Source organism: Somniosus microcephalus, unplaced genomic scaffold, assembly GCF_052327205.1.
Source record: "Somniosus microcephalus isolate GS21.2 unplaced genomic scaffold, FLI_Smic_1.0 scaffold4, whole genome shotgun sequence".
NCBI classification, from domain to species: domain Eukaryota; kingdom Metazoa; phylum Chordata; class Chondrichthyes; order Squaliformes; family Somniosidae; genus Somniosus; species Somniosus microcephalus.
Genome location: NW_028225191.1, coordinates 2,871,880 through 2,894,732, shown reverse-complemented (window position 1 = coordinate 2,894,732; position 22,853 = coordinate 2,871,880). Strand labels below are relative to the sequence as shown.

The 22,853-nt window shown below is 47.3% G+C and overlaps 1 pseudogene; it reads right to left on the bottom strand.

Annotated features, from left to right (window-relative positions):
* Positions 1–18,834, bottom strand: part of LOC147084057 (uncharacterized) — a 118,977-nt pseudogene extending 100,143 nt beyond the window's left edge.
* Positions 18,835–22,853: the final 4,019 nt, after the last annotated feature.

Sequence of the window (22,853 nt, the reverse complement as noted above, 5' to 3'; positions counted from 1 at the left end):
TAACCTCAGTCTTTTGAGTGATTGATAGCGCATCAAGTTTCCTTTATTTAAATTCAGGACCGTAGTCTCTGAGTCAATTACTTCACTCTCCATTTTAATGAAGAATTCTATCATATTATGATCGCTCCTCCTCAAGGGGCCTCGCACAACAAGATTGCTAATTAATCCTTTCTCATTACATAATACCCAATCTAAGGTGGCCTGATCTCTAGTTGGTTCCTCGACACATTGGTTCAGGAAACCACCCCGTATACACTCTAGGAATTCCTCCTCCACAGTATTGTTACTGATTTGGTTAGCCCAAACTATATGTAGATTAAAGTCACCCATGATAACTGCTGTGCCCTTATTGCACGCATCTCTAATTTCCCGTTTAATACCATCCCCAACCTCAGCATTACTGTTTGGGGGTCTGTATACAACTCCCACTAACGTTTTCTGCCCCTTGGTATTTCTCAGCTCTGCCCATACAGATTCCACATCATCAGAGCTAATATCCTTCCTTACTATTGTGTTAATCTCTTTAACCAGCAATGCCTTCCTGATTATTGAATACCCCTGGATGTTGAATTCCCAGACTTGGTCATCCTGGAGCCATGTCTCCGTAATCCCAATTATATCATATCCGTTTACATCTATTTGCGCAGCTAATTCATCCACCTTATTACGAATGCTCCTCGCATTAAGACACAAAGCCTTCAGGCTTGATTTTTTTAACTCTTAGTCCTTTTAGAATTATTATTTACTGTGGCCCTGTTTGATTTACACCCTTGATTTCTCTGACTTCCACTTTTGCTTTTCTCCTTCCTGTCTTTTGCTTCTATCCTTGCTTCCCTTTCCTCTGTCTCCCTGCACAGGTTCCCAACTTCTTTCACCAAGCTTTTGGTCACCTGTCCTAATATCTCCTTATAAGAGTCAGTGTTAAATTTGGTCTGATGGTGCTCCTGTGAACTGATTGGGATGTTTTTACTATGTTACATTGGATTACATAGGACATACGGCACAGAAACAGGCCATTCGGCCCAACCAGTCCAAGCTCCACTCGAGCCTCCTCCCGTCATTCCTCATCTAAATCTATCAGCATAACCCTCTATTCCATTCTCCCTCATATGCTTGTCCAGCCTCCCCTTAAATTCAATAACAAAATACTGTGGATGCTGGAAATCTGAAATAACAACAGAAAATGCTGGAAATACTCAGCAGGCCAGTGCAGCATCCGTGGAGAGAGAAACAGAGTTAACGTTTCAGGTCTGGGACCCTTCATCAGAACTGTGTGGTCTAACCAAGGTTCGATACAGGTTTAGCATAACTTCCCTACTTTTCAATTCTATCCCTCAAGAAATAAACCCAAGTGTTTGGTTTGCTTTTTTTATGGCCTTGCTAACCTGTGGTGCATCTTTTAGTAATTTGTGCATTTGTACTCCGAGATCCCTTTGTTCCTCTACCCCACCTAGGCTCGCACCCTCCAAGTGATAAGTGACCTCCGCATTCTTCATACCAAAATGTAATACCTCACATTTATCTGTGTTGAACTTCATTTGCCAATTATATACCCATTCTGCAAGTTTATTAATGTCCTCCTGTAATTTGTTGCAGTCCTCATCAATATTGACTATTCCTCAAAGTTGGTGTCATCCACAAATTTAGAAATTGTGTTTTTGATTCCAAAGTCTAAATCGTTAATATAAGTTGTGAACAACAGTGGACCCAGCACTGATCCTTGTGGACCACCACCACCCACCTTCTGCCACTGTCAACAGCTACCTTTTACCATTGATTTGTGAAATAAAGTCTATCAATCAGACATCTCAATGTTTCCTGTTCCACGAGCTTGTTTCGGGGGTCTGGCTCAGCGACTATCCTGTAATCACACCAACAAGTCCCACTGGGCTGAACAATGGAGGAGAGGCGTTGGAGGAGGATGCTGTGATCAACCGTGGTGAAGCTCGCAGACAGGTCGAGAAGGATGAAGAGAGATAGTCCACCGGTTACCACCGCGGAGGATGTAATTCGTGACTTCTGTTGAGGGCCGTTTCATAGAATCATAGAAAGTTACAGCACGGAAGGAGGCCATTCCGGCCCATCGTGTCCGCGCCGGCCAACAAAGAGCGATCCGGCCTATTCCCACTTCCCAGCTCTTGGTCCGTAGCCCTGCAGGTTACAGCATCCCAAGTGCACATCCAAGTACTTTTTAAACGTGGTTAGAGTTCCTGCCTCTACCACCCTTTCAGGCAATGAGTTCCAGACCCCCACAACCCTCTGGGTGAAGATATTTCCCCTCAAATCCCCTCTAAACCTTCCCCCAATTACTTTAAATCTGTGCCTCCTAGTTTTTGACCCCTCTGCTAAGGGAAATAGGTCCTTTCTATCCACTTTATCTATGCCCCTCATAAATTTATACATCTCAATAAGGTCTCCCCCTCAGCCTCCTCTGTTCTAAGGAAAACAAACCCAGCCTATCCAGTCTTTCCTCAGAGCTAAGATTCTCCACTCCCGGCAACATCCTTGTAAATCTGCTCTGTACCCTCTCTAGTGCAATCACATCCTTCCTGTAATGTGGTGACCAGAACTGCACGCTGTTCTCTAGCTGAGGCCTAACTAGTGTTTTATACAGTTGAAGCATAACCTCCCTGCTCTTGTATTCTATGCCACGGCTAATAAAGGCAAGCATTCCGTAAGCCTTCTTAACCACCTTATGTGCCTGGCCTGCTACCTTCAGGGACCTGTGGACATGCACTCCAAGGTCCTTTGCTTTTTGTGGTATAAATCAATGATTTGGACTTGAATGTAGGAAGTATGATTAAGAAGTTTGCAGATGATGCAAAAGTTGGCCGTGTGGTTGATAATGAAGAAGAAAGCTGCAGACTGCAGGAAGATATCAATGGACTGGTCAGGTGGGCAGAACAATGGCAAATGGAATTCAATCTGGAGAAGTGTGAGGTAATGCATTTGGGGAGGGCTAACAAGGCAAGGGAATACACTATAAATGGTAGGACACTGAGAAGTGCAGAAGATCAGAGGGACCTTGGAGTGCATGTCCACAGATCCCTGAAGGTAGCAGGACAGGTAGATAAGGTGGTTAAGAAGGCACACGGGATACTTGCCTTTATTAGCCGAGGCACAGAATATAAGAGCAGGGAGGTTATGCTTGAACTGTATAAAACACTAGTTAGGCCACAGCTAGAACACTGCGTGCAGTTCTGGTCACCACATTACAGGAAGGATGTGATTGCACTAGAGGGGGTACAGAGGAGATTTACGAGGATGTGGCCTGGGCTGGGGAATTTTATCTATGAGGAAAGATTGGATAGGCTGGGGTTGTTTTCTTTGGAACAGAGGAGGCTGAGGGGAGACTTAATTGAGGTGTATAAAATTATGAGGGGCCGAGATAGAGTGGATAGGAAGGACCTATTTCCCTTAGCAGGGAGGTCAATAACCAGGGGGCACAGATTTAAAGTAATTGGTCGGAAGTTTAGAGGGGATTTGAGGAGAATTTTTTTCACCCAGAGGGTGGTGGGGGTCTGGGACTCACTGCCTGAAAGGGTGGTAGAGGCAGAGACCCTCATCACATTAAAAAGTACTTGGATATGTACTTGAAGTGCCGTAACCTACAAGGCTACGGACCAAATGCTGGAACGTGGGATTAGGGTGGATAGCTCTTTGTCGGCCGGCACAGACAAGATGGGCCGAATGGCCTCCTTCTGTGCTGTAAATTTCTATGATTCTATGATTCATTGATCATCCCATTCCCAAGCTGACTCTGTGTTAACACCTCGGACGAGCCGTCCCACGTAGGGTGACTCCCTCAACCTGTTCGATAGCAAAATACTGCAGATGCTGGAAATCCGAAATAACAACAGAAAATGCTGGAAAAACTCAGCAGGCCAGGCAACATCCGTGGAGAGAAATTAATTGTCGATGTTTCGGGTCTAACCCTTTTTCAAAACTGGAAAGGAAATGAAATAGATCGAAAGGCAGGGCTGGGACAGAACAAAAGAAGTGAAGAGACATTAAGAGGTATTCAAAACCAGACGAGATGGTGATGGTGGAGACAAAAGACGGCTCAGATTAGGTGTGAAATGTTCTGGCAGAATGAGAGGCAGCTGCCATGTGGGAGAGAGAAAAAAGGAAAGGGGGGGAAGGGAGAAACCGCAAAGGGTGGATAAAAAATATAAGTAAAATGTAATAGGGGCCGAGGTTATGATCTGAAATTGTTGAACTCGATATCGAGTCCGGAAGGCTGCAAAGTGCCTAATCGGAAGATGAGGTGCTGTTCCTCGAGTTTACGTTGAGCTTCCGTGGGACAATGCAAGAGGCCAAGGACGGTGAGGTCCGAGTGGGAATGGAGCGGTGAATTAAAATGACAGGCGACCGGAAGCTCGGGGTCCCCCTTACGGACTGAACGGAAGTGTTCCGCAAAGCGGTCACCCAATCTGCGTTTGGTCTCCCCAATGTAGAGGAGACCACATCGTGAGCAGCGAATACAGTATACTAGATTGTAAGAAGTACAAGTAAATCGCTGTTTCACCTGGAAGGGGTGTTTGGAGCCCCAGACAGTGGGAAGGGGGGAGGTATAGGGGCAGGTGTTACATCTCCTGCGCTTGCACGGGCAGGTGCCAGGCGAAGGGGAACGGGTGCTGGGGGTGATAGAGGAGTGGACTAGGGTGTCTCGGAGGGAGCGGTCCCTACCGAATGCTGAAAGGGGAGGGGAGGGGAAGATGCGTTTGGTGGTGGGATCACTTTGGAGGTAGCGGAAATGGCGGAGGATGATCCGTTGAATGTGGAGGCTGGTGGGGTGAAAGGTGAGGACAAGGGGAACCCTATCGTGGTCCCTCAACCTGTTCTCCCGGTTACAGAACCAGTTTGTCTCCCTCAGGAATGCGCAAGCCTCTGTTGTCTGGGCACCAACTCACTAATGACCTCACATGTTGCAACAAGTCTGCTGCCTGAGCAATTTGCAGTGTTATTAGGTCTGTGGGTCTCTTAGCAACCAGCTCCCATATCTAGGCAAAGGGCCCAACTCCTGACTTTGGGTGTTATCATTCCAAACTTTAGCATTCTCTGTCTTTTAGCTTCAATCTGTCTGTGTCCACCCAGTGACAACACTGAGCTCCTCCCTCCAACCACTGACACTCGCCCTCTTGCTGAGAAAGAAAGACTTGCATTTATATAGCGCCTCAACCTCAGGACGTCCCAGAGCGCTTTACATCCAATGAAGAACCACTGAAGTGTAGTCACTGATGTAATGTAGGAAACACAGCAGCCAATTGGCGCACAGCAAGCTCCCACAAACAGCAATGTGACAATGACCAGATAATCTATTTCAGTGATGTTGATTGAGGGATAAATATTGGCCCCAGGACACCGGGGAGAACTCCCCTGCTCTTCTTCAATGTAGTGCCATGGGATCTTTTACATCCACCTGAAAGAGCAGACGGGGGCCTCGGTTTAACATCTCATCCGAAAGACGGCACCTCTGACAGTGCAGCACTCTCTCAGTACTGGAGTGTCAGCCTAGATTTTTATGCTCAAGTCTCTGGACTGGGACTTGAACCCACGACCTTCTGACTCAGAGGTGAGAGTGCTGCCCACTGAGCTAAAGTGCCTGGAGCTAAGCCAGCTGGGATACTTGACATAGGATTACATCGGATATACGGCACAGAAACAGGCCATTCGGCCCAACCAGTCCATGCCGGTGTTTATGCTCCACTCGAGCCTCCTCCCGTCTTTCCTCATCTAAATCTATCAGCATAACCCTCGATTCCCTTCTCCCTCATATGCTTGTCTAGCCTCCCCTTAAATGTATCGATACTATTCGCTTCAACCACTCCCTGTGGCAGCGAGTTCCACATTCTCACCACTCTCTGGGTAAAGAAGTTTCTTCTGAATTCCCCATTGGATTTCTTGGTGACTATCTTATATTGAGGCCTCTAGTTATGCTCTTCCCCACAAGTGGAAACATTCTCTCTGTATCCACTCTATCAAAATGTTTCAAAATTTTAAAGACCTCTATTAGGTCACACCTCAGCCTTCTTTTTTCAAGAGAAAAGAGACCCAGCCTGTTCATCCTTTCCTGATATGTATACCCTCGCATTTCTGGTATGATACTCGTAAATCTTCTCTGCACCCTCTCCAGTGCCTCTATATCCTTTTTATATTATCGCGACCAGAACTGTACGCAGTACTCTAAGTGTGGTCTAACCAAGGTTCGATACAAGTTGAGGGTGAGAAGGTTGGATCTCAAACAAGCATGCTAAGCTTGAATAAAGGAGACTATGAAGGTATGAGAGTGGAATTGAGTAGAGTGGATTGGGAAAATAGATTAAAGGGTAAGACGATACATGATCAGTGGTGTACATTTAAGGAGTTATTTTAAACTTACAAAAAAAATATATTCCTCTGAGAAGAAAAGGGTGTAAAAGAAAAGACAGCCATCCATGGCTAAGTAAAGAAATTAAGGATAGTGTTCGACTAAAAACAAGGGCATATAAGGTAGGCAAATCTAGTGGGAGGACAGAGGATTGGGAAAACTTTAAAAGACAGCAAAAAATAACAAAAAGATTGATTAAGAAAGGGAAGATAGATTATGAAAGTAAATTAGCAAAAAATATAAAAAGAAAAAGGGTGGCTAAAGTAAATGTTGGTCCCTTAGAGGATGAGACCGGGAAATTAATGGTGGGAAATATGGAGATGGCAAAAACACTGAATGAATATTTTGTATCAGTCTTTACAGTAGAGGACACTAAAAATATCCCAACACTGGACAAACAGGGGGCTATAGCGGAGGAGGAGCTAAACATGATCAAAATCACTAAGGAAGTGGTACTCGGTAAAATAATGGGACTCAAGGCGGATAAATCACCTGGACCTGATGGTTTACATCCTAGGGTCTTGAGGGACGTGGCGGTAGGGATTGTGGATGCATTGGTAATAATTTTGAAAAACTCCCTGGACTCAGCAAAGGTCCTGGCAGACTGGAAAACTGCTAATGTAACACCCTTATTTAAAAAGGGCAGTAGATAGAAGGCTGGAAACTATAGACCGGTTAGCCTAACATCTGTGGTAGGTAAAATTTTGGAGTCCATTATTAAGGAGACAGTAACAGGACATTTGGATAATCATAATTTAATAGGACAAAGTCAGCATGGTTTTATGAAGGGGAAGTCATGTTTGACAAATTTGTTGGAGTTCTTTGAGGAAGTAACATACAGGGTGGATAAAGGGGAACCAGTGGACGTAGTGTATTTAGACTTCCAAAAGGCATTTGACAAGGTGCCACACAAAAGATTATTGCTTAAGATAAGAAATCACGGGATTGGGGGTAATATTCTGGCATGGATAGAGGATTGGCTATCTAACAGAAGGCAGAGAGTTGGGATAAATGGTTCATTATCAGACTGGCAATCAGTAACTAGTGGTGTTCCGCAGGGGTCAGTGCTGGGTCCCCAACTCTTTACAATCTATATTAACGATTTGGAGGAGGGGACCGAGTGTAACATACCAAAGTTTGCAGATGATACTAAGATGGGAGGGAAAGTAGTGAGTGAGGAGGACATAAAAAACCTGCAAGGGGACATAGACAGGCTAAGTAAGTGGGCAGAGATTTGGCAGATGGAATACAATACTGGAAAGTGTGAGGTTATGCACTTTGGCAGGAAAAATCGTAGAGCAAGTTATTATCTTAATGGCAAGAAACTGGAAAGTACTGAAGTACAAAGGGATCTGGGGGTCCTGGTGCACGAAACTCAAAAGGTTAGTATGCAGGTGCAGCAAGTGATTAAGAAGGCCAATGGAATGTTGGCTTTCATTGCTAGGGGGATAGAATATAAAAATAGGGAGGTATTGCTTCAGTTGTACAAGGTATTGGTGAGACCTCACCTGGAATACTGCATACAGTTTTTGTTAGATCCGTGTGTTAATGGAGACACGGAATGCAGGAGTTGATTTAACAAGTGTTTACTGAACAAAGTCTGGAGGTGAACTAACAACACAAGACGCTACACAGGCTTATATACCCGAGTGGTCACTACTGGTACTACAGTATACAGTGGCTTCAAAAACATAGTTCCTCTTAAAGGTACATACACTACAATTCCTCCCCTTTTAGATAAATAGTTCATAACATTTTAAGTAATCATTAAATAACATTTTTACAAGAACAATAATATACACATTTGCTGAAGTTAATCAATTACAAATTCAGTCTCTCTGGAGGCTTCCTGACTCGGTCCGGATAATGCCTCGGTGGTGTAGTAGGTTCTTTTGGCAAGGTCGATTCGGCTTCAATGCCAGTGTCGGGTTCATCTGGTTCCAGTATCACCGGATCGGAGGTACATACTATGGGTATCTCTGCTTCATCACTAGGCATATAGAGTTGTGGTGCAGGTTGTCCTTTTTCGGATGACTCTATGATCTGGTCAGCATGGCGCCTTATTATGCTTTCTCCAATGTCCACGGTATACATCAGTGGTCCTAGTCGTGTGCAAATAGTTCCAGGCTGCCATTTCTCGATACGGTAGTCCCGGGCCAAAACTGGTTGACCTATCTGGAAGGTTCTCGTTGGCCTTTCATTCATGCTTTGAAATTGCCAGTTCTCTACGTCCCTTCTGATGTTTGGCTTGACCAAATCCAGCCGGCATCTTAGGCTTCTATTGAGAAACATCATGGCGGGTGTTTGGTTTGTAACCACATGTGTTGCATTCCTGTATGCAAACAAGAAGTTATCTACCTTATGTTGTAGATTTATGTCTTCATTACCCATGGCCTTTAAGGCCTTCTTGAAGGTCTGGACAAACCTTTCAGCCAATCCATTGGTGGCGGGATGGTATGGGGCGGATGTGTAGTGCTTAACCCCATTGTTTTTTAAGAACTTCCTGAATTCTTCGGACACAAATTGCAGTCCATTATCAGAACAGATCTGTTCAGGCAGCCCATTCCTGGTGAATATGGTCCTTAATACTGTGATGGTTTTTTCCGTGGTGCTGGAGGACATCTTTATTACCTCCGGCCACTTGGAGTATGCATCCACCGCGATTAAGAACATTAAGTCCATAAATGGACCAGCAAAGTCGATATGTACCCTTTGCCATGGAGATGAGGGCCACTCTCATGGATGTAGAGGGGCTTGTGGTGGGGCGTTTTGGACCTTCTGGCATCCTAGACAGCTCTTGGTCATTTCTTCGATGTCTCCATCGGTACCTGGCCACCACACACACGCTCTGGCTAAGTTCTTCATTTTCACTCCACCCAGATGCCCCTCGTGAAGCTCTTTTAGCACTCTATCCTTGAGTTTGGGTGGAATCACCACTCTGGATCCACACATCAAGGTTCCTCGGTACACTGACAGCTGTTCTCTTCTTTGCGAGAATGCTGGCAACAGTGGTTCGCCATGTGCTGGCCACCCATTCACCGTTAAATCGTAGACTCGTGAGAGAGTCGGGTCATTTCGCGTTTCCTTTTCAATGGTAGAATTTGTCACCGGTAGACATTCCACTATGGTTGAGTGGAACACCTCCACTGGGTCCACTGTAGGCGCCTCTTCCACCGTTGGCAATGGTAGGCGCGATAATCCGTCAGCATTCCCATGCTGTTTTGTTCCTTTGTATTCTATGTCATATTGGTGTGCCCCCAGGAAAAGGGACCACCTCTGCAGCCTTTGCGCTGTCATAATGGGAACACCATTTTTAGGGTTGAATATGGAGACGAGGGGTTGATGGTCAGTCAACAAGGTAAATTTTTGTCCGTGTATGTAATGGTTGAATTTCTTCACCCCCCCACACCAGGCTGAGTGCCTCCCTGTCGATCTGGGCATAGTTACGCTCAGCTGAGTTCAATGAGCGTGACGCAAAAGCTATCGGCTGCTCTGAGCCATCAGGGAATCTATGTGATAATACCGCTCCCACACCGTAAGGGGATGCATCGCACGCCAGTCTGATTGGCAGTGATGGGTTGTAATGAGCCAACACTTCCCTGGACGTGATCAAGCCTTTGCATTTATGGAAGGCACGTTTACAGTCTTCGCTCCATTTCCAAACTACTCCCGTTTGTAGCAGTGCGTTAAGCGGGTGCAGAACCGTCGACAAGTTTGGTAAAAATTTATGATAGTAATTTACTAATCCCAGGAACGACCTTAATTGTGAGACATTTTCAGGCACTGGGGCCTTTACGACTGCTTCGATTTTTTCAGGTGACTTATGCAACCCTTCTTCGTTATTGACATGGCCACAATATGATATTTGTTTCTGGAAAAATTCGCACTTGGGGTGATTTGCTCGTAGGCCCCGTTCTCTCAGCCTCGTGAGCACCTGCTCCAAGTTGGCAAGGTGCTCGTTGTCGTTTTCTCCTGTTACAAGGATGTTGTCTAGGTAGCATTGAGTCCCCGGAATCCCTTGCAGGACTTGCTCCATAGCTCTTTGCCAGATAGCCGGAGCTGATGCCACTCCGAAAACCAGTCAATTGTACTGGTACAGGCCTTTGTGTGTGTTTATTGTGAGATACTTTTTAGAGGCCTCCTCAACCTCCATCTGTAGATATGCCTGTGCTAAGTCAATTTTGGTGAAACGTTTCCCTCCGGATAGTGAGGCGAAAATATCTTCTATCCTCGGAAGAGGATACTGTACCATGTGAAGAACCGGGTTTACAGTCACCTTGAAGTCCCCACAGATGCGAACTTTTCTCTGTTCTTCAGATTTATCATTATTCAACGTTTTCTTCATGACCGGGACGATGGGTGTTGCCCACTCGCTCCAATCTACCTTGGATAACACGCCTGCTTTTTCCAAATTCTCCAGCTCTGCCTCGATGGCTGGACGAATTGCGTATGGCACCGGCCTTGCCTTAAAAAACTTGGGAATTGCCGCATCTTCCACTTTTATTGAGGCGGTGGCGCCTTTCAGGGTTCCTAGTTCCTGTTGAAACACTTCTTTGGTGTTAGCCAAATTTCTTTTAATCGTCCAGGTATGACGTCATCATCGTTTTTTTTCTTACTGGTCACCGTCGGTGCCTGAATGGAGTGCCAGTCTAAACTTATCTTTCTGATCCATTCACGTCCCAACAACGGTGGACCACCATCTTGCAGAACGTATAAATACAACTTCTGTATTTCCTTGCCGTTGTATACAACAGGCACCCTTATTTTCCCTCTGGGGTATACTTTCTACCCCGTATATGTCTTCAAGACAATGGATGTGTCTTTCAAAGGTATATGTGGAAATAGCCGCTCGTAATCACGTTGACTCATGACGGTCAGAGCTGATCCTGTATCTAGCTCCATTTTGACTGGGGACCCCGCTATCGTGAGGGTAACCCAAATGGTCTGGTAATCTTCTTTCGCAATTACATTATGTAATTTGAGACAGCTTAGTCTCTTGTTTCCGGAGTCGCTATCGCTCTTCTGGTCTTCGGAGCTACTGTCCGTCATCATTTGTACCTTTCTGTACTTTTCCTTATTGACCTTTTTACTGTCAGCGGATTCTTTCCGGATCTGCACACACGTGCAATGTGTCCCATCTTTCCGCATTGCCTGCATGCTTTGTCCTTGAACCAGCAGTCCTTCTGGTCATGGGTGGATCTGCCGCAGCGGTAACATCTCTCAAAACCCCGTGTCATTTCATGGGTGCCGAAGTCCTGTGGCTTTTGCTGTATCTCTGCAGCTCATCTTGCTGCTGCTTCGTATGATACAGTCACACTGAAAGCCTTGTCCAGTGTTAAATCTTTCTCAGAAAGTAGTCTTTTCTGTGTTCCTTCGCTTAGGAGACCGCAGACGAATTTGTCTTGTAGAGAATCTGCCAGGCCTGCCCCGAATTGGCAGTGCTTTGACAGCTTTCGTAATTCGGTGAGGTAATCAGCGTTACTTTCATTCTTGTGCTGATTCCTCCTGAAGAATTTGAATCGTTCCGCTATCAGCAGCGCTGTTGGGTTTAAGTGCTCCTTTAAGGTATCAACAATCTCATTAAAATTCTTGTCCATCGGTTTGGCTGGAGTGATCAAGTTTCGTGGCTGGAGTGATCAAGTTTCGTAACAGCCCGTATGTCCTTGCGCCCATCAGATTTAGAAGTACCGATGCCTTTTTATCATCCGCTACTTCATTCTCCTTGCAATATACCTCCACCCTTTCCACATATGTGGTCCAATCTTCTATATCACTATCGAAAGCAGTAATATTGCCAGTCTTCGGCATCTTGAAAATCTAAAATGGCGCTTCCCGTGCTTTTCCTCCGTCCCCGATGGATCAAAATGGCGCCTCCCACACTTTTCTTTCTTCCCCGCCGAGTTAAGATGGTGCCTCCCGTGCTTTCCCGCCACTGCCGCTGTTGCCAACGCTGTTCTCCGCGGTTCCCGTTGCGACCTGCAGCTTTTCGCAGTATTTCTATTTTTTTTTATATATCGCTTCAATAGTTTCTCCGTTACTTGGAGAACCATTCCCATCATGGAGCGGACCCTCTGGGACTTTCCCCTCCCTCTGCTCGGTCCGAACGCCGACCTGCTTTGCAGCACTGGCCGCGCCCTGAGTGCTCCACCCTCTCTCTCTCTTTGCTTCAGCTTCCCGACTCGCTGCCCGGCCCTGTTACAGAGCCACCCGATCGAGCTCTAGCCCGCCGCAGCCCAGGAAGGATCAGTGCACTACCTGCCACCAGCCCGTTTAGCTGGGGAAACCACAGTTTTTTTTTTTTTTTTTCTTGCTTCTGGCTTCGACCTTCGTCTGAGGAATCGATCCCCTTGAGGTGCTGCCGAATTGCAGGTAAGTTCGTTTCTAACTCATCGCCACTGTTAGATCCGTGTGTTAATGGAGACACGGAATGCAGAAGTTGATTTAACAAGTGTTTACTGAACAAAGTCTGGAGGTGAACTAACAACACAAGATGCTACACAGGCTTATATATCCGAGTGGTCACTACTGGTACTACAGAATACAGGGGCTTCAAAAACATAGTTCCTCTTAAGGGTACATACACTACAGTTTTGGTGTCCATACTTAAGAAAAGATATACTTGCTCTCGAGTCAGTACAAAGAAGGTTCACTCGGTTAATCCCGGGGATGAGGGGATGGACATATGAGGAGAGGTTGAGTAGATTGGGACTCTACTCATTGGAGTTCAGAAGAATGAGAGGCGATCTTATTGAAACATATAAGATTGTGACGGGGTTGGATCGGGTGGATGCGGGGAGGATGTTCCCGATGATGGGTGAAACTAGAACTAGTGGGCATAGTCTTAGAATAAGGGGCTTCTCTTTCAAAACTGAGATGAGGAGGAACTACTTCACTCAGAGGGTGGTAGGTCCATGGAATATGCTGCCCCAAAAACCTGTAGAAGCTACATCATTACATAAATTTAAAACAGAAATAGACAGTTTCCTAGAAGTAAAGGGAATTAAGGGTTATGGGGAGTGGGCAGGAATTTGGACATGAGTCTAGGTTCGGATCGGACATGGCCCTGTGGGTAGCGGAGCGGGCCCAGGGGCCTTGTAGCCTGATCCTGCTCCTATTTCATGTGTCTAATTCTGTTAGATTCAGGAGATGGTTCTGTGATAGTAGAATGGCGGCTAGGATCAGATCAGCCATGATCTTATTGAATGGCGGAGCAGGCTCGAGGGGCCGATTGGCCTACTCCTGCTCCTATTTCTTATGTTCTTATGTTTAGCATAACTTCACTACTTTTCAATTCTATCCCTCTAGAAATAAACCCTAGTGCTTGGTTTGCTTTTTTTATGGCCTTGCTAACCTGTGTCGCAACTTTTAGTGATTTGTGTATTTGTACTCCGAGATCCCTTTGTTACTCTACCTCACCTAGACTCGCACCCTCCCAGTGATGTGACCTCCCCATTCTTCCTCCCAAAATGTAATACCTCACATTTATCTGTTCAGCCTTGGTCACTCTGCAAAAACACTGAAATGTTTAATAATGTAATCAGGGAGTCAAAAAGCTCAGGTGAGGCAGTTTAAAAAGACAGCCCCTGACCAGAGATTGCTGGATGCTGACACTCAGTGCTCACGAGGATAGAATGTCCCATTCCCCAGGCACGGACATCCAGCACCTCGATCACAGCAACAATTCACAAAACAATGGCAATATAACTTGGAGCAGAGACGGTTAAGTGGAGCTGTGATCGAGGTGCTCAAAATTATGAGGGGTTTTGATCAAGCAAACAAGGAGAAGCTGTTGTCACTGGCAGGAGGGTCGGTAACGAGAGGACACAGATTTCAGATCATTGGCAAAAGCATCTTGAGAGGAAATGAGACTTTTTTTACACAGCGAATTGTGATGATCTGGAATGCACTGCCTGAATGGGAGGTAGAAGCAGATTCAATAGTAACTGTCAAAAGGGAATCGGATATATATTAAAGGCAGAAATTTGCAGGGCTGTTGGGATAAATGGTTCGTTCTCGGGCTGGCAATCAGTAACTAGTGGTGTTCCGCAGGGGTCAGTGCTGGGACCCCAACTCTTTACAATCTATATTAACGATTTGGAGGAGGGGACCGAGTGCAACATATCCAAGGTTGCCAATGATACAAAGATGGGAGGGAAAGCAGTGAGTGAGGAGGACATAAAAAACCTGCAAAAGGACATAGACAGGCTAAGTGAGTGGGCAGAGATTTTGCAGATGCAATATAATGTTGGAAAGTGTGAGGTTATGCACTTTGGCAGAAAAAATCAAAGAGCAAGTTATTATCTAAATGTAGAGAAACTGCAAAGTGCTACAGTACAAAGGGATCTAGGGGTCCTGGTGCATGAAACACAAAGGCCTAGAAAATCAGTGGCCTGCGCCACAAGTTTGCGCCCAAAGAGGGCTTTTGCGCCAGTGTCCGAACCTCCAGCGAAATTTAGCGGGGCGCTAATGGCGGCGTTACACTGTAGCGCTGCGCCGCCACCGATGACATCATTGGTGTGCGCAGCGCCCCGCTGGCCATATTTGGTTGCGGCCACCTCCTCCGTGCCGGCCGCAAACAGCGACCGGTACACAGGGGCCTACCTGTGGCAGTAGTGGCGCAAATTAAGGTGGAGGTGCGGGGCGGCCGCCTGCCCGCACCTCCGTCCCCGGCCTCCTACACCGCCCCCCCCCCGCGGCATTGCCGGCTGTTTCCAGAGAGCCCGGCACTTCTCCTTGGTGCCGGGCTCATTTGCCGGCACTCGCGAGCGGGGATCGCGCTGTTGCAGCCACCTCCCCCTTAAGGCTGAGAGGAAGGCCTGCAGTACCGCAGGCTGCCGTGCCGCAGTGGGTGGCGCTGCGGCACTTTGCACGCCGATATTCAGTTTCAGCGCCCCAAGCGGAGCGCCGAAACCCTTGTTTAGCGCCCGGCTTCCACTTGGGGCGCTGAAACTGAATATCCCGCTGGCGCAAGTGGCTCCGCGCGCAGCGGTAATTCCGGCGCCCAGGCGAGCTGGGCGCCCCTAACTGAATTTCTAGGCCAAAAAGTTAGTATGCAGGTGCAGCAGGTGATCAGGAAGGCCAATGGAATCTTGGCTTTTATTGCAAGGGGGATGGAGTATAAAAACAGGGAAGTCTTGCTGCAGTTATACAGGGTACTGGTGAGGCCACACCTGGAATACTGCGTGCAGTTTTGGTTTCCGTATTTAAGAAAAGATATACTTGCTGTCGAGGTGGTTCAGAGAAGGTTCACTCGGTTGATTCCGGAGATGAGGGGGTTGACGTATGAGGAAAGGCTGAGTAGGTTGGGACTCTACTCATTGGAGTTCAGAAGAATGAGAGGCGATCTTATCAAAACATATAAGATTGTGAGGGGGCTTGACCGGGTGGATGCGGGGAGGATGTTTCCACTGATGGGTGAGATTAGAACTAGGGGGCATAATCTTAGAATAAGGGGCTGCCCTTTCAAAACTGAGATGAGGAGAAACTTCTTCACTCAGAGGGTGGTAAATCTATGGAATTTGCTACCTCAGAGAGCTGTGGAAGCTGCAACATTAAATACGTTTAAAATGGAGATAGACAGTTTCCTAGCAGATAAGGGAATTAGGGGTTACAGGGAGAGGGCAGGGAAGTGGACGTGAGTGTAGATTCAGATCAGCCATGATCTTATTGAATGGCAGAGCAGGCCCGAGGGGCCGTATGGCCTACTCCTGCTCCTATTTCTTATGTTCTTATGAAAGAGCAGGGCAGTGGGACTAATTGCATCGCTCTTTCAGAGAGCCGGCACCAGCACGATGGGCCGAAAGGCATCCTACTGTGCTCTATGATTCTATAACATCAGCTTCTCTCTGCTCACGGGTACTGAGAGAACAGGGAATAATCTTTAAATCCAGCCCAGTTATTGGGGTTTTAACATTAATATGCCCCAGTTGCCTGAATTAACACGTTTCAGTCCTGGATGTGATTAAAGGCATCGGAAACAGTGGAATCGACCCACCGCAGTCACACTGTGGACACTCTGGTGTGTCAGCGGGTGGGATATACCAGGGAATCCCTTTCCAGACACTGAGGTTGACTCTAATGATCGGGAGTCCTAGGGTTTCGGATACCAGATAATCAAGCTCAGAAGAACACAAATTGTCTCTCCAGACTTTATTAAGAGCGCTGCATAACACAGATCGGGTGATAATTCCCTCAATCTGGAGAATAGAAGTACAGTGGATTCACGCGCGATCTTCTCGAGTCTGTTCCAACTGACAACGGCTTAAGTGGCCTGTTCTTATACACAAGCTTGGTTACCGCTCAGGAAATGGGATTGTTTGGACCCGTCTGTTGACCGCCTCCTGAACTCCTGCTAATTCAGTGAATATAGTCCATCTGTGACCAGACTATAACCACAAGCCCGTCCAGTTATCACACCTATACGGTCCGTGAGGTTATTATTTGATTCACACCCAGACGTTGTGCCTTCACTTGTCTGGCACTTCATCCCATAACACGGGTACAGGGGCTCAGTAATGTTTCATTCATCAGAAAAAGACAAAGTACAACAACATCCTGGTCAGATTAACAGAATCTCATCATATTTATGGGGCCATAAATATAAAAGTCACCAATAAATCCAGGAGGGAATTCAGGAGAAACTTTTTTACCCAGAGAATGGTGAGAATGGGGAACTCGCTACCACAGGGAGTGGTTGAGGCCAATGGTATAGATGTATTTAAGGAGAAGCCAGATAAACATAGGAGGCTCGCGTGGAGCATAAACCCCGGCATGGACCAGTTGGGCCGAATGGCCTGTTTCTGTGCTGTACATTCGATGTAATAACATGAACAGTCCACCGGCGTGCTCGAGGCCTTCCGTGACCGGTGGGTACCGGAGGGACTGGCGTGTATCATCACCACCGAAAATAGAATTTTAATTTAATTTAAGTTTCCTTTAAACTTTTTTTGTTATGTTACAGGTTTTATTGGTTGTGATGGTTGACTTTTAATAGGCAATTGCCTGTGATAAGGAGAAAAACAAAAATAACATTAACAGTCAAATCAAGGGAATCATCAGCACAACAGATTGAAAGATTACACAGCAGTACAAGAATTTATAAAACATTCATCCATTCCACGTTCATGTCACCCCAGCTGTCTGCAGGGCCCTGCGCTACAGAACAGTGTGAACTCGCTGGTGTCTCAGCAGGTCATTGGAGCTTTTAAAGCTCTTCCCACAGTCAGAACATGTAAACGCTCTCATCAGTGTGAACAAGCTGGTGTGCCAGCAGGTTGGTGGACTGCAAGAATCCCTTCCCACACACAGAGCAGGGAAATGGCCTCTCCCCAGTGTGAACTTGCTGGTGTCTGGTCAGAGCCCTGGAGCGTTTAAAACTCTTACCACAGTCAGAACATGTAAACGGTCTCTGATCTGTGTGAACAAGCTGGTGTTGCTTCAGGTCCCGGGAGTATTTAAAGCTCTTCCCACAGTCAGAACATGTAAACGGCCTCTCATCAGTGTGAACAAGCTGGTGTGTAGTCAGAGCCCCGGATCTTTTAAAGCTCTTCCCACAGTCAGAACATTTAAAGGGTCTCTCATCAGTGTGAACAAGCTGGTGTGTCAGCAAGTTAGATGAATCAGTGAATCCCTTCCCACACACAGAGCAGGGAAATGGCCTCTCCCCAGTGTGAACTCGCTGGTGTTTGGTCAGAGCCCCGGAGCTTTTAAAACTCTTCCCACAGTCAGAACATGTAAACGGTCTCTCATCGGTGTGAACAAGCTGGTGATCCTTCAGATCCCTGGGGCATTTAAAGCTCTTCCCACAGTCAGAACATTTAAATGGTTTCTCATCAGTGTGAACAAGCTGGTGTGTCAGCAGGGTAGATGAATCAGTGAATCCCTTCCCACACACAGAGCAAGGAAATGGCCTCTCCCCGGTGTGAACTCGCTGGTGACTGGTCAGAACCCTGGAGCTTTTAAAACTCTTCCCACAGTTGGAACATGTAAACGGTCTTTCATCAGTGTGGACAAGCTGGTGTTCCTTCAGATCCCTGGAGAATTTGAAGCTCTTCCCACAGTCGGAACATTGAAACGGTCTCTCATCAGTGTGAACTCTCTGGTGTCTCAGCAGGTGGGATGTGCAAGTGAATCCCTTCCCACACACGGAGCAGGTGAACGGACTGTCCCCAGGGTGACTGTGCGGATGAACGTCTGATGTAGACGGGGAACTGAATCCCTTCCCGCTGTCCCCACCTTTACCCGGTTTCTCCCCGGTGTGACGGAGCACGTGTCTCGCCAGGTCAGGCGATCGGCTGAATCCGAGTCCACACATGGAACACGTGTGCGGTTTGTCTGCGCTGCGATCGCTGCTCTCTCCTTCCATGTGCAAAGGCCGATGATATTCAGGTCCTGATGAATTGAGCGACTCTGTCAGATCCTGACATGATGTTTGGTCTGAGCTTCCTGTCTGTAAATGCTCCATTTCTAAAACCCTGTAAAAGGAGTGTAGAAAGGGGTAAGAGGGAAAATGTTGTCTCATGTCCCCCTTTCCCAGCCCAGGGGCAGTGAAGCTGATTTTCAGGCCCCAGCTGCTGCACAGGTTGGTTGAAAGGATCAACAGTAATGGCGGCTGCAATTCCCACAAGCCCCCGCGCTCCAGAAAGTGCTCCAGCCACCGCGCTGAGTTGTGGCTGACACCACGCAGCGCCCCCATGGCCCCGCCCTCTCCTGCTCCACAGGCGCCCGGCCCGCACCGCGCATGCTCAGCACACACCCTGGACCCCTGTCAATCATCCTCCCCCGCGCCTGCGCGCTGGGCCCGAGCTCCAGGCTGCCGCACGGGGCTTTATTTGTAAAGTCGGTGTTGGTGAAGAGCCACGATCAGTGAGGGAAACATAGAAGATAGGAGCAGGAGTAGGTCATTCGGCCCCTCGAGCCTGCTCCGCCATTCAATGCGATCATGGCTGATCATCCAAATTCAGTAACCTGTCCCTGCTTTCTCCCCATATCCCTTTAGCCTTAAGAAATATATCCAACTCCTTCTTGAATATATTTAATGAATTGGCCTCTACTGCCTTCTGTGGTAGAGAATTCCACAGGTTCACCACTCTCTGGGTGAAGAAATTCCTCCTCATTTCTGTCCTAAATGGCTTACCCCTTATCCTTAGACTGTGACCCCTGGTTCTGGACTCCCCACCATCGGGAACATCCTTCCTGCATCTAGTCTGTCTAGTCCTGTTAGAATTTTATAAGTTTCAATGAGATCCCCTCTCATTCTTCTAAACTCCAGCGAGTATAAGCCCAATCGACCCAATCTCTCCTCATATGTCAGTGCCTCTCTCTTTCTCTTTCATGTAAGAGCAGGGAGGTTCTGCTTGAACTGTACAAAACACCAGTTAGGCCACCGGCTAGAGTGCTGCATGCAGTTCTGGTCGCCCCATTGCAGGAAAGATGTGACTGCTCGAGAGGGGAGATTTACGAGGATGTTGCCAGGACTAGAGAATTTTAGCTACCAGGAAAGATTGGAGAGGCTGGGGTTGTTTTCTTTGGAACAGAGGAGGCTGAGGGGAGACCTGATTGAGGTGTATAACATTATGAGGGGCAGAGAGAGAGTGGATACAAAGGACGTATTTCCCTTAGCAGACAGATCAATAACCAGGGGGCATAGATTTAAAGTAATTGGTCGGAGGTTTAGAGGGGCGTTGAGGGGAACTTTCTTCACCCAGAGGGTGGTGGGGTCTGGAACTCACTGCCATAATGGGTGGTAGAGGCAGAAACTCTCATCACATTTAAAAAGTACTTGAAGTGCCGTAACCTACAAGGCTACGGACCAAGTGCTGGAAAGTGGGATTAGGGTGGAGAGCTCTTGGTCAGCCGGCACGGACAAGATGGGCAGAATGGCCTCCTTCTGTGCTGTAAATTTCTATAATTCTATGAATTGTAGTTAAAGGGACAGACACCCCACAAACTCCGTTCCCTAGCCACTGACTCCATCCCTCTCCCTAACATTTGTCTGAGGCTGAACATAGAAACATAGAAGATAGGAGCATTCGGCCCCTCGAGCCTGCTCCGCCATTCAATGAGATCATGGCTGATCATCCAAATTCAGTACCCTGTCCCTGCCTTCTCCCCATATCCCTTGATCCCTTTAGCCTTAAGAAATATATCTAACTCCTTCTTGAATATATTTAATGAATTGGCCTCTACTGCCTTCTGTGGTAGAGAATTCCACAGGTTCACCACTCTCTGGGTGAAGAAATTGCTCCTCATCTCTGTCCTAAATGGCTTACCCCTTATCCTTAGACTGTGACCCCTGGTTCTGGACTCCCCGGCCATCGGGAACATCCTTCCTGCATCTAGTCTGTGTAGTCCTGTTAGAATTTTATAAGTTTCAATGAGATCCCCTCTCATTCTTCTAAACTCCAGCAAGTACAACCCCAATCGACCCAATCTCTCCTCATACATCATTCCTGCCATCCCAGGTATCAGCCTGGTGAATCTTCGCTGCACTCCTTCCATGGCAAGAACATCCTTCCTCAGATAAGGCGACCAAAACTGCACACACTACTCAAGATGTGGTCTCACCAAGGCCCTGTACAACTGCAGGAAGACATCCTTGTTCCTGTACTCAAAACCTCTCGCTACGAAGGCCAATATACCATTTGCCTTCTGAACCGCCTGCTGCACCTGCATGCTTACCTTCAGCGACTGGTGCACAAGGACACCCAGGTTTCGTTGCACTTCCCCATCTCCCAATCTATTGCCATTCAGATAATAATCTGCCTTCCTGTTTTTGCCACCAAAGTGGATAACCTCGCATTTATCCATGTTATATTGCATCTGCCATGCTTCTGCCCAATCACCCAACCTGTCCAAATCATACTGGAGTTTCTCGGCATCCTCCTCACAGCACACACACCCACCCAGCTTTGTGTCGTCTGCAAACTTGGAGATATTACATCTAGTTCCCTCATCCAGATCATTAATATATATTGTGAATAGCTGGGGTCCAAGGACCGATCCCTGCGGTACCCCACTAGTCACTGCCTGCCATTTGGAAAAAGACCCATTTATTCCAACTCTTGGCTTTCTGTCTGCCAACCAGTTCTCTATCCAAGTCAATACCTTGCCCCAATCCCATGTGTCTTAACTTTACACGCTGTCGAACACCTTTTGGAAATCCATCTACACCACGTTAACCGCATTGCCCTCATCAACCCTCTCTGTTACCTCATCAAAAACCTCAATCAGAATCAGAGCGGCCGGGCCCGGCGGACGTGCGGCCAGAGCCCCGGCACCAGGAAACCCAAGGTGCAGTGCCTCCCCCAACCGAGCCGTCGCTTCCCGGTTTCTTCAGCCGGTTCCACTGAGTCAGACTCGGGACAAAGGACAGGAGCCAGGCTCCCAGAATGGCCCGTGGCCCCGGGGAGCATGCGCACTCTCAGCAGGTAAATCAGCGCGTTGGATAGAGCAGTTTCTGGGGCGCGGGGAATTGTGGGTGCTGCGGCCGCCATTAGTCAGCGGCTGTCGGGAAGAGTTTTATTGCAGGTGACGGAAGTCGGTCCCTGGCCGCCTGTGTAGGTCTTTTTGTTACAGCAGTTTGAGCTGGAGTGGAGATGGAGGAGAAGCTGCTGGGTTTTCGATGGAATCTGGAACAGTACCCATGAATTGGAGGGTAGCTAATGTTACCCCACTATTCAAAAAAGGTGGTAGAGAGAAAACGGGGAATTACAGACCGGTAAGCCTGACATCAGTAGTGGGGAAAATGCTAGAGTCCATTATAAAAGATGTGATAGCAGAGCACTTGGAAAACAGTGACAGGATCGGACAAAGTCAACATGGATTTACAAAAGGTAAATCGTGCTTGACTAATCTACTGGAATTTTTTGAGGATGTAACGAGTAAAATAGATAAGGGCGAACCAGTGGATGTGGTGTATTTGGACTTTTAGAAGGCTTTCGATAAGGTCTCGCATAAGAGATTAGCGTGTAAAGTTAAGGCACATGGGATTGGGGGGCAAGGTATTGACTTGGATAGAGAACTGGTTGGCAGACAGGAAGCAAAGAGTTGGAATAAACGGGTCTTTTTCCAAGTGGCGGGCAGTGACTAGTGGGGTACCGCAGGGATCGGTCCTTGGACCCCAGCTATTCACAATATATATTAATGATCTAGACGAGGGAACTAGATGTAATATCTCCAAATTTGCAAACGACACAAAGCTGGGTGGGCGTGTGTGCTGTGAGGAGGATGCCGAGAAACTACAGGATGATTTGGACTAGCCGGTGGCCCAACTGGTGTTTTGTACAGTTGAAGCAGAACCTCCCTGCTCTGACATGATACAGAGAGAGGCACTGCCCCTTTAAATACCTGGGGGGCACCCATTCCCCTTTAAATGGCCAAGCCATTTTTTGTTGTTGAAAAGGGGCCGCAGTCCCCTTTGACTCAGCACCCCCCCCTCCCTCTCTCTCACCCACCCACCACAAATACTCACAAGAGAGAGAGA